This window comes from Trachypithecus francoisi, unplaced genomic scaffold (genome assembly GCF_009764315.1).
Source record: "Trachypithecus francoisi isolate TF-2019V2 unplaced genomic scaffold, Tfra_2.0 Lachesis_group9, whole genome shotgun sequence".
NCBI lineage: Eukaryota > Metazoa > Chordata > Mammalia > Primates > Cercopithecidae > Trachypithecus > Trachypithecus francoisi.
In genome coordinates this window covers 56,852,038-56,864,499 of record NW_022681474.1, presented here as the reverse complement: position 1 = coordinate 56,864,499, position 12,462 = coordinate 56,852,038, and the positions used below count along the sequence as shown (strand labels likewise).

Sequence of the window (12,462 nt, the reverse complement as noted above, 5' to 3'; positions counted from 1 at the left end):
GCTGAGGAGTGTTTTACTTCCAACTATGTGGTGAATTTTGGAATAAATGCGATGTGGTGTTGAGAAGAATGCATATTCTGTTGATTTGGGGTGTAGAGTTCTGTAAATGTCGATTAGGTCTACTGGGTCCAGAGCTGAGTTCAAGGCCTGGATATCCTTGTTACATTTCTGTCTCTTTGATCTGTCTAATATTGACAGTGGGGTGTTAAAATCTCCCATTATTATTGTATGGGAGTCTAAGTCTCTTTTTAGGTCTCTAAGGACTTGCTTTGTGAATCTGGGTGCTCCTGTTTTGGGTGCATATATATTTAGGATAGTTAGCTCTTCTTGTTGCATTGATCCCTTTACCATGATGTAATAACCTTCTTTGTCTCTTTTGATCTCTGTTGGTTTAAAGTCTGTTTTATCAGAGACCAGGATTGCAACCCCTGCTTTTTGTTTTGCTTTGTATTTGCTTGGTAGATCTTCCTCCATCCCTTTATTTTGAGTCTATGTGTGTCTTTACACGTGAGATGATCTCCTGAATACAGCACACTACTGGGTCTTGACTCTTTATCCAATTTGCCAGTCTGCTTCTTTTAATTGGAACATTTAGCCCATTTACATTTAAGGTTAATATTGTTATGTGTGAACTTGATCCTGTCATTATGATGTTAGCTGGTTATTTTGCTTGTTAGTTGATGCAGTTTCTTCCTAGCATCGATGTTCTTTACATTTTGGCATGTTTTTGCAGTGGCTTGTACTGCTTGTTCCTTTCCATGTTTAGGACTTCCTTCAGGAACTCTTGTAGGGCAAGCCTGGTGGTGACAAAATCTCTCAACATTTGCTTCTCTGTAAAGGATTTTATTTCTCCTTTATTTATGAAACTTCATTTGGCTGGATATGAAATTCTGGGTTGAAAATTCTTTTCTCTAAGATTGTTGCATATTGGCCCCCACTCTTCTGGCTTGTAGAGTTTCTGCCTAGAGATCTGCTGTTAGTCTGATGGGCTTTCCTTTGTGGGTAATCTGACCTTTTTCTCTGGGTACCCTTGACATTTTTTCCTGCATTTCAACTTTGGTGAATCTGACAATTATGTGTCTTGGAGTTGCTCTTCCTGAGGAGTATCTTTGTGGCGTTCTCTGTATTTCCTGAATTTGAATGTTGGCCTGCCTTGCTAGGTTGGTGAAGTCCTCCAGTATAATATCCTGCAGAGTGTTTTCCAATTTGGTTCCATTCTTCCCATCACTTTCAGGTACACCAATCAGACATAGATTTGATCTTTTCACATAGTCCCATATTTCTTGGAGGCTTTGTTCATTTCTTTTTACTCTTTTTTCTCTAAACTTCTCTTCTCACTTCATTTCATTCATTTGATCTTCGATCACTGATAAGCTTTCTTCCAGTTGATTGAGTCGGAGATGTTTGATTGTCTGAAGTCTTCTTCTCTCAACTTGTCAAAGTCATTCTCCGTCCAGCTTTGTTCAGTTGCTGGTGAGGAGCTGTGTTCCTTTAGATGGGGAGAGGTACTCTCATTTTTAGAATTTCCAGCTTTTCTGTACTGCTCTTTCCCCATCTTTGTGGTTTTATCTACCTTTCATCTTTGATGATTTTGATGTACAGATGGGGTTTTGGTGTGGATGTCCTTTCTGTTTGTTATTTTTCCTTCTAACAGTCAGGACTCTCAGCTGCAGGTCTGTTAGAGTTTGCTCAAGGTCCACTCCAGACCCTGTTTGCCTGGGTATCAGCAGTGGAGGCTGCAGAAGAGTGAATATTGCTAAACAGCAAATGTCGCTGTCTGATCGTTCCTCTAGAAGCTTCGGCTCAGAGGTGTACCCAGCTATATGAGGTGTGAGGTGTGAGGTGTCAGTCTGCCCCTAGTGGGGGATGTCTCCCAGTTAGGCTACTTGGGGGTCAGGGACCCACTTGACCAGACAGTCTGTCCATTCTCAGATCTCAAACTCCGTGCTGGGAAAACCACTACTCTCTTCAAAGCTATCAGACAGGGACATTTACATCTGCAGAGGTTTCTGCTGCCTTTCGTTTGGCTATGCCCTGTCCCCAGAGGTGGAGTCTACAGAGACAGGCAGTCCTCCTTGAGCTATGGTGGGCTCCACCCAGTTCGAACTTCCCAGCTGCTTTGTTTACCTACTGAAGCTTCAGCAATGGGGGGCGCCCCTCCCCCAGCCTCGCTGCCACACTGCAGTTAGATCTAACTGCTGTGCTAGCAATGAGGGAGGCTCCGTGGGTGTGGAACCCTCCAAGCCAGGCATGGGATATAATCTCCTGGTGTGCCATTTGCTAAGACCCTTGGTAAAGCACAGTATTAGGGTGGGAGTGACCCGATTTTCCAGGTATTGTGTGTCACGGTTTCCCTTGGCTGGGAAAGGGAATTCCCTTCCCCCTTGCACTTCCCAGGTGAGACAATGCCTCACACTGCTTTGGCTCTTACTTGTTGGGCTGCATCCACTGTCCTGCCCCCACTGTCCGACACACCCCAGTGAGATGAACCTGGTACCTCAGTTGGAAATGCAGAATTCACCCATTTTCTGTGTCACTCACTTTGGGAGCTGGAGGCTTGAGCTGTTCCTATTCGGCCATCTTGGCATGGATCTCTTAGCTAATTTCTATTGCTGTATTTTCAGATTCACTGATACTTTTCTCAGCTATGTCGTATCCACTGAAGAGCATGTTGAGATATTCTTCATCTATGTTGCTGTATTTTTTGTCTTTTCTGTTTCTATTTGATTGTAGGATTTCTGCCTTTCTTCAGAAATTACCCATCTGCTTCTGCATGCTGAACCTTTCACATGAGAACCTCTAAGGTATTGATCACAGTCATTTCCCATCTCCTGTCTGACAGTTCCAACCTTGGTGCCATGTCAGATTCTGGTTAGGATGCCTGCCTTGTCTCCTGGACTGAGCTGTGAGTTCTTCTTGTGTTTCACATGCCTCCTGTTTTTGTTATTGTAGCGTTGTTGGAAGTTGAACATCTTATGGGGGTGGTGGGTATGGAAGTAATTTTTTTTTACACTGAACATGAGCATGCCTTTCCTTCAGCATGGAGGGTTGTGTTAATGCTGTCACCACTTTGGCTGAATTTGAAATTTGTAGTGCTCTTGTTACCCTCAGAGCCAGAGAGTTCCAATTCCTCTGGTTATACCTTGTGTTTAGGGTGTGAACTACTTTTCCAGAGGGTTTTCCCCACTTCCTGTATTCTGCCTGGCTTAGGAGTCTGGCTGGGTGGTTTTGGGTCTTCTTTTTGTGTTGCTGCCTGTGAAGAATTTGTTGTTGCAGTTCTCCCAGCTAGGCGCCACTGCCTTGTGTGCCTGATGTCTGTTAGCATGGTATTGGGGGAAGGGAGAAGGGTACCTCAGAAGTTCTGAGTAGGCCTGTACTCAGGCAGGCTCAGTGCAGCTGATGCTTTCCTAAGTGTCCTGCACCTGTTCCAGCTCTCATGAAGGGTCTCACATGTTTCCCTGCCTTCCCCAGGCATGCACATTTCCTTTAATATTCCATTGCCCCAGCTGCAGTGGGTTTCCACCCATGCCCCCAGGAAGCAGGGTGCATTGCTCTTCCTCTGAAGATTAAGGCTGCTGTTCCCTTCTCTAAGCAGAATGGGGAGGGAGCTGTCTCAACATTCTCAGTGATCTTCCCTGGGAGTGGATTTTGGGCTTCATGGAGGAAAACCTTGCAAGAGGTGCTAATGCCCCCGAATCTCCATCCCCTTCAGGTGTCCTCCTTCTCATACTAGTCATGCAAAAGTTGTAAGATTCAAAATAGAGTCACTTGTGTCAAATCCTGGCCTAAACTGTGGGTGCAGTGAAGAGGATGAGGGGAGATAGGCTGAGGTGAGGTTGGAGAAAGGGCCAGAAGCTGGGTCGTGCAAGGCCATGGGGGCCAAAGGAAGGAACTGGTGTCATGCTAAGGGAGCCAGTGGAGGAACTAGAATTTGGCACTTCCTCGCTCTTATTTACTTTTAAAGGAGGCTAGTCTGAAAGTTTGGGAGAGGGTGAGTGGGCAACATGGTTTATAAGGTCCCTACTCAATCCCAAATCCCATGACCCTGTCCCATGTCTATATCTAGTGCAGGATAATGAGTTTCTTCTTCCATCTCTCTCAAAATACTACTTATCCTTTACAACAGAGCTGGGGAATGCCATGAAGGGAGGACTCTCGCCCATAATTTAACTGATAACAGTAGCTATCACAAAAAGTTATTCCAAACCACAGCTTACTACGTGAGTCACACAAGGACAGAGAGCTGCAGATACAAAACTCCTGCCTGACACACTGTCTTATAAGCCCAACCCCAAACTGCAAGGGCTTAAACTGAACTCCAAGAGCACAAATCCTATCTAACAACCACTGACAACAATCAGAACTCTCTGGCTCTTGTAAAAAGCCAATAAGCTTTCTTCTTTTGGGCGTCCACAAGAAACCATTTTGTTTTTCCTTCCAACTTTTAGGTTCAAGGGATTCATGTGCAGGCTTATTACATGGGTAAATTGCGTGATGCTGGGGTTTAGTGTACAAATTATTTCATTACCCAGGTAGTGAGAATAGTACCTGATTGGTAGTTTTAGATCCTCATTCTTTTCCAATCTTCCACCATCCAGTAGGCCCCAGTGTGTACTGTTCTCTTCTTTATGTCCACGTGTACTCAGTATTTAACTCCTACATGAGAAGATGTGGTGTTTGATTTTCTTTTCCTGCATTAATTCTCTCAGGATATTGGTCTTTAGTTGCATCCATGTTGCTGCAATAAACATGATCTCATTCTTTTTTTTAAGGCTATGTAATATTTCATGGTGTATATGTACCACATTTTCTTTATCCAGTTCACCACTGATGGACACCTAAGTTGATTCCACGTCTTTGTATTGTGAGTAGTGCTGTGACGAACATATGCATGTGTGTCTTTATGGTACAACGACTTATATTCTTTTGGGTATATACTCAGTAATATACCCAGAGGATTCCTTATATTCCAAGGACTATAAGTTGTTCTACCATAAAGACACACATGCATATGTTAAAATGGGTCAAATTGTAGTTCTGTTGTTATTGTTTTTTTCCCAAATCAATAGGTCTTTTATTGCACCATTTAAATATCACAAGTAGGTCTTAGGAGTCATCCGGCATCTTGTTTCTGTAGCTGGACAACTCTTAGGTCTTATTCATCAGCATGCTGAACAGTTCCTTTTTCAGATACATAGATACTATCCAAAAATGTCCTGATATGCTTGTATTTCACTGTTGTGACTTGCTGAATCAAAGCCGCTGAATTTGAAACAAGCTCAATGTCATAAGGATTAATTCATCTTTCTGAGTTTGACATACTAAACAAGCAACATCTGGTCTCATCCAAACCCTGTGGATGTATTTTTCACCCAAGAAATTTCGAATTTCAACAAAAGACCCATTCTCCTGGATAACGACATTGATGGGGAAGTGAGCATACACAGACCTCATCTTGTAATGGAAGCCCAGTGTAACACCCTTGATCATATTCTGTACATGACTACAAATAGTCCTAACCATAGCCAGTTCTTCTCTGTTACCTCACCGTTTGTCAACCCAGAGCCTCTTTTTTTTTCTTTCCAAGAAGACTGAGTTCTACATTGATGTGATTGAAGTCCCTCTGCAGGGTTCCTCTGGGGCCCTTCACAATAACTGTTCGTCACTTCAGAGTAATTACATTTTCTGGAATGTCGACAGTCTGATTGCTGAGAATGTCTTCATTCTTGCAGTAGACATGGCAACTAAAGAGGTAGTTCTGTTTTAAGTTCTTAGAGAAATCTCCAAACTGATTTCCACAGTGACTGAACTAATTTACATTCCCACCAGCAGTGTGTTAGCATTCCCTTTTCTCTGTAACCTTGCCAGCATTTGTTATTTTTTGGCTCTTTAATAACAGCCATTCTGACTGGCATGAGATGGTATTTTATTGTGGTTTTGACTTGCATTTCTCTAATGATTAGTGATGTTGAGCATTTTTTTCATATGCTTGTTGGTCACGTGTATATCTAATCTTCTTTTGAAAAGTGCCTGTTCATGTCTTTTGCCCACTGTTTAATGAGGTTGTTTTTTGCTTGTTGATTTGTTTAAGTTCCTTTTAGATTTTGGCTATTAGACCTTTGTCAGATGCTTAGTTTGCAAATATTTTCTCCCATTCTGTAGGCTGTCTGTTTACTCTGTTGATAGTTTAGTTTGCTGTGCAGATTCTCTTTAGTTTAATTAGGTTCCACTTGTCAATTTTTGCTTTTGTTGCAATTGCTTTTGGAGTCTTCATGAAATCTTTGCCAGGGTCTATGTCCAGAATGGTATTTCCTAGGTTTTCTTCCAGGGTTTTTATAGTCTCAGATTTCACATTTAATTTTTTAAGCCATCTTGAACTTTTTTTTCAAAACAACTTGTGTAATCACCTCTTTCCCTAGTAACAGCCTAATCTTTTCCTTTGTTCTCCAGACATACCAGAGGCCACCCTGGTCTGTGTGTATGTCCTGAATTGCAATCCCATTTCTTGTTTATTATTCACAAATAAAACCTTTCAATTTAGAGATTTATCTCTTTATATTTTTTATGTTGACAACTAATTCATTTAAAAATTTTAGCTGAATTTTCTTACCAGTTTATATGGCACCTGGTGGTGTCTGCCTAAGTAAACAAATACTCAAATCCTGTTTCTTTTGGCATGAAGCTGTGTCTGCCTGGATTTTGGGTTAGTTGGTTGACCTGTGACCTCAGTACTCTGATGGGTTCAAGAAAAGTCATGATTGTGCAATTTGTCTAGCTTTTTTTTCTGGTTGTAAGAGGGATACATTGTTCTAACCCTCTACATTTTCTGGGCTGACACAGGAAGCCCTTTCCTCAGGTCTAAACACATAGAAAGCAAGATTTTCTCAGATATTTGTGCCAGAACTACTGCTTCCCTCTTTTTCCTGGAGAGAAGACATATGTAAAGGAGTTTGCAAGTCTCTGCTCTTGTTTTGAAAAACACATCTGCACATGTCCGTGCTTGCCAGAAAACTCAAATTATTCAGCCAGTCTCCTGAGCACTGTAGCTTTCCCATTTTGGAAAAGCCTTTGGAAAATAGGAGTGAAGATTGAGTTGTGTTTCAACCAGGGTTTCTGTACTCCAACCAGAGGCGTGCCGACTGGAAGAATCATTATGGAAAGGATGGGGCTGAGGCAGAAACTGAGCCGGCCATTGGGATGTCAGGACTGGCCATGGAGGACTGCGTGAGGCCTGGGGCTGCAGTCGGGCTCCCGGCTCCCCAGAAAGGTTCGGATAATAGTGGCTTGAGAAAGGAAGTGAAAGCTTCCCCTTTTAAGCTATGTTGTAAACTCCCTCAGCAAAGTTGTTTATAGGAAGTGGTAGAACAAATATTATTTAAGGAACAGTGTAGGGAGATTAGGACTCTGTCCAGCCAAGGCATTTAATCTCACCTGAGGGAAGTGAATATGTCCAGCTGCTGAGGAATGTTAAATAGGCCAGCTCAGAAAGGGCCCCCAGGCTGTTTGCCTAATGCTGTCCTCAAGAGAAGGGTGGAAAATGCCCTCCTTCTAGGACCAGGGAGAGCAGAAAGTGGGGAGCACAGGAGGGTAGTTTGGGGATCATCTCACACACTCCTCCTGTGAGTTTGCTAAAGCTTTGTTAATAAACCACCACAAATGGGATGGCTTAAACAACAGAAAATTATCATTGCCCAGGCTGGAGGTGGGAAGTTTGAAATTGAGGTGTTGGCAGGGTTGGTTCCTTCTGAGAGCTATGAGTAGGGATCCGCTCCAGCTCTCCTCCCTTGGCTTGTAGACTGCTATTTCCTCTCTGTGTCTTTTCACAGGGTCTTCTCTCTGTGAGTGTTTGTCTCTGTACCCCAATTTCCCCTTTTCATAAGGACTCTAGCCATATTGGCATACTGGCTTCGTGGCCCACCCTACTCCAGTATGGCTTCATGTTAACTGATTAATTTACAAAGTTCCTTCTTCCAAATAAGGCCAAATGCTGAGGGCTGGGTGTTAAGACTTCAATACGTGGATTTGGGAGGGACACAATTCATCCCACATGATTCCTTGTTTTAAAGAAGGCATGTTGAGACTCAGGAGGAAAGAGAAGTGGAATGGAGCATTTAACAGCAGATATTTATGGAGGGTAACCATGTGACACTGTCCGGTGCTAAGGCGATCATCAAGTCTAAGCTGCCTCCTGCTTTCCCAGAGTCACATCTTAGTGAGGAGATGAAGACCATCCACGGAAAGTGAAGGCAACTCCAGGGAGAGACAGGTTTTTTGAAAATCATAAAAGAGGCCAACGACCTCAAGCTTTAGGTCACCTGCACGTGTATTGCAGAGGAGGTCCTTGAACCAGGGTTGCTGGGACTCAGTAAATCCTGGATTGTGGGAAGGAGATAGCCACAGAGCCACCTGGCAGGAAAGTGCTCCAGAGACGGGGGCATCTTGTGTGAAGGCCCTGAGGTAGGAACATGCTTGGTGAGTATGAGAAAAGGAAGAAGGCCAGTGTGGCTGCAGTGATGTGGACAAGGGAACATGGATTGAGGCGAGGTTGGAGAAAGGGCCCAGAACCAGGTCACACAGGCCTGTAGGGGCTGAGGGAAGGAGACAGTGTAGGGACTGGAATTTGGTACTTACTTACCTTTATTTACTTTTAAGGAAGGCCACTCTGAAGGTTGGGGGGAAGGATGGGTGGACAGAGTGTTCCATAAGGTCCCTTCTAGACCCCAAACCCCGTGACTTTATCCCATCTCTATATCCAATGCAGTGTAATGGGCATTTAGCCTCTTCTGCTTCCATTTCTCAACATACTACCTCTCCTTAGGTCTCCTTTAGGCCCAGGATAAATGCCACAGTGCTGCTGAGCTGACTCGGTTTGGTTTCCCAGTTGGAGACTGAGTCCTTTCTCCACTGTCTCTGAGCACTCAGCCAGTTTCGGGGTTCTGTGCAGGCTCCTCTTCCCCAGAAGCAGACACCTTAGGGCAGAGCTCAGTCTACCACCAGACCTTGCTGGGTCCTTCACTGGTAAAGGGTGGGGACAGTGTTTGAGGAGAAGAGGAAAGGAGAAAGGAGGGATGGAAGCAAAAAGAAGAAAGGAAGGAAGGAAGGTAATAAGTAAGGAAGTAGAGTACTTATTAATGCAATATTTTGGTCATATTGCAAGCTTAAGTTAGCACAGCAAGCATCTGTGAATGTATGTGTGTGTGTGTGTGTGTGTGCACATGCACACACACACAAAGTTTGTGGTGTGTGCCAAGCAGTACACTTGGTGTTTCAGTGACTCTCAGGTGGGATACAGAGACAGGGCAGGACAGAGATGAAGAACCAGCCTGGATCCCAGCTCCACCAAGCACCAACTACACGGTCCTGGACAGGTGACAGGGTGCTTACGTCCACCATGGGGACGATATCCTTGCTTGCCTTCTTGGGTTGCTGTGGTAATAGATACAGGTGCTCAGGAAGGATCAGCTCCTATTGGCTGCGTCCCATCAAACAGCTTGCACGCTAGGGTGAGTATCATCCTGAGCCTCTTTTCTTGATTCTACTTTAAAGAGCAGACATTACCATGTTTTCCCATGATGTCCCAGAGGCCTAAAGGCTAAGTATGAACACAAGCCCTTGAAGATCTTTCTTCTTTCCCAGCAAACCTCATGTGGACTGCTTCCTCTTGGTTGGATGAATGCAACAAGTCAGTTCTCTCCATTGTCCTTTTTTCCCACAGCCTGGAAGGGAGGAGCTCAGAGCTGCATCTTTGTGCTGTAGCTTAAGAATGGTGTTGCACAGAGCTGGCACTCTGGAACCAGCCTGCTCCAAGGGGGGAATCCTGGCTCTGTTGCTTGCTGGAAAGCTATTGAACCTCTCAGAGCCCTAGTCTCCTCTCTACGATGCCTCCCTCATGGGAGTATTAAGTGAGATAATGAAGGGGGGTTCAAAGGGGAGCACTTCAGCCTTTTGTCCTCCTCCCATCCCACTTGCAAATTATCCCCACAGTGAGCCATGTGCTGCTGGGGGTGTCAGAGCCCTCGGGGATTCTGGGAGGAGAAACAAATTGGGACTCACTAAGGTATTGCTGGCATACAGAGTCATTCTTGGTAGCACCGCGGGCAGGTATCAGTTCCTTGCCCCACTGAAGGGCGTGGCACATAGCACAGAAGGGAGAGAGGTTTGTTCTCTTCTTGTCTAAATTCTGTGTTCCTCCCAGGGGAGTTCTCAGGAGATGGTCTCCTGCTAGCCTCCTGTTTTTGACACTGGTGCAATTCTGCCCTCCAATGGTGAGCCTGGGATCACTGATTGTGATACTGGACCTCTAGCCTGGACCTCTAGCTGGCTCCCCCAAGGATGTACCTCTGGGAACTGTTCCAGCCACCATGAACTGTATTTGGGCTGCTGGTCTCATGGAAGTTATGTCCTCATGGAGAGATGCGAAGGATCGTCTGTTTATATCTCTAAGCCTGGGCTGCAGACTGTTGGGTTGCTGTGGTAGGAATTCTCCATGGGTATGGAGAAGGCCATTTTTTCCATAGCTGGGAAAAATGCATCTGGGCAAATTTGTTAAGGAGTTCCAGGCATGGGCAGGTGTGCCAAGGCAGTAAGCCAGGGCAGCATGTTCTCTGCAGAGGAGGAGAGGAAGGCTAAGAGGGGGGCACCTGTGGGAAACATGCACGGGAGAGGCCCCTGCCACTCCCAGCGTTGACATGTGGTGAAGGGAGGCAATAGATTGGGCCTGGCTGGAGGCTTCCTGAAAGCTGGCAGGGAGGAGCTTACAAACCTATATGTCTACACTTAATCTTAGCAAAAGGCAAAGAAGCAACACAAGCTCATGTGCCTGAAAAGCCCGAAGAATTAGGCTTCACCAAGACAGCAGAGCAGGAAGTCCTGCCTGTGTCTAACTGGCCTGTGCAATGGAGCAGAGTGGGGTGCAGTGGGGACTGCAGGAACAACCCCAGGGGTTTACCCAGAAGCTTATGCATGACAGGCTTTAACACTCGGCTTATTCAGGGAAGTGAATAAACTTTGCAGATTGAAGTTGAGGTCAAGTCTACACACTTAACACTTGCTGTTGTATTATACAGCAGTTTCTGCTGAGGAAACTTCTTCATGTAGCTTTGCAGGAGATGTCTTTATCCTGGCAGGTATTCTGAGAACTACTGGAGAGGTGGTGATTATATTCCATTTTGGAATATTGTCTAAAGTAGTTATCACAGAGGAAGTTAATAAATCTTACATTGGCTTCTGTGTTATACACAGTGCCCTGCATTTCGAAGGCCGGCCCATGATACACAGCACTTCCTTTCAGTGTGATAGACCCCATTGTTTTATTCATCAAAACTCTTTTGGAAATCCAGTTTCTCCAGCAGGTCTTCTCAGATTTATTAAAGCAATCATTTCCCATCAGCGTGTGCACCATGAGGGACTTTGTGACAATTCATACGACTACCAGCTCCTGAGAACCACTGCATGGTCAACACTCAGCTATGGGGTTCACCTTTGGCATGCCTTCTTATTTAATTCTTATAACTCCTACCTCTCATACCTTACTGGATCCTCAGGGCAATTTTGAATTTAGGCAGTGCTATTACCCATGTATTACAGATGAGGAATCTGAGGCCCAGAGAGGCCAAGTTTCCTGAGACCACACAGCTACTAATCCCTCAAGCATGGTTTGGTCTGCCCTAGCTCCCAGAAAACTATGGAACTATAGCTCAGCACTGCAGAGGGATGCTGACCAGGCTAGGGTGAACACACACTGACAAACATCCTGGGCATCTCAACTTTAAAGGAAGGGACTATTAATCATGGACTCCAAGGGAGGTGGCTGAGAGTACAAAGTGCTACCATATGACAAAACCAGATAACATCAGTGGCCAGGCATTCTGCATGGCAGATAGGTAGAGGTTCAGGGATCCAGTGACCTAAATGCACAGATCAGTGTTCAAAAGATGCCCCTCCAGGCAGTGGGGAGAGATGCATGGGGAGGGGGCAGGAGTATTTCCAAGCTCTGTGTTTTGATACCACGTTTTTCTTCCCTCTATTCTGGTCCTCCGGGGCTCTGTAGCCATGCACACCTGCCTGTCACCTCCTTCCATGGGCAAAACCCGCAGCATGTTCTTCTTGGAGTCATGGCTGGCTCCCCATCCCGGCTGGGGTCCATTCCTCTCTGAATGTTTACCATGTCTAGGTTACAGGTGGAAAACTGTAAAAGCAAAAGCAAAACATGATTGTTGCTTTTGCACATAAAACTGAATTTGACATTGTAATTGTACAGGTCAGGCAACTAGAAGAGAAACACAGGGCTCAAGGCCACTGTCAGAGGCAGCTGACTTGGGGGCTGTTACAGCCTGGGTGTCAGCACTGTTGAGTTTCTCTTGCTCAGTTCATGAGCATCCCATCAGTTCCAGTCATGGGAGAGGGGGACCAGAACACGGAGGGGCTGAGGGCCTCTCTTCCATCCCCCTGCCACATGTAAAC

The 12,462-nt window shown here is 45.1% G+C and overlaps 1 pseudogene; it reads right to left on the bottom strand.

Moving 5' to 3' along the window:
- Positions 1 to 5,155: 5,155 nt before the first annotated feature.
- Positions 5,156 to 11,305, bottom strand: LOC117082263 (annotated as a pseudogene).
- Positions 11,306 to 12,462: the final 1,157 nt, after the last annotated feature.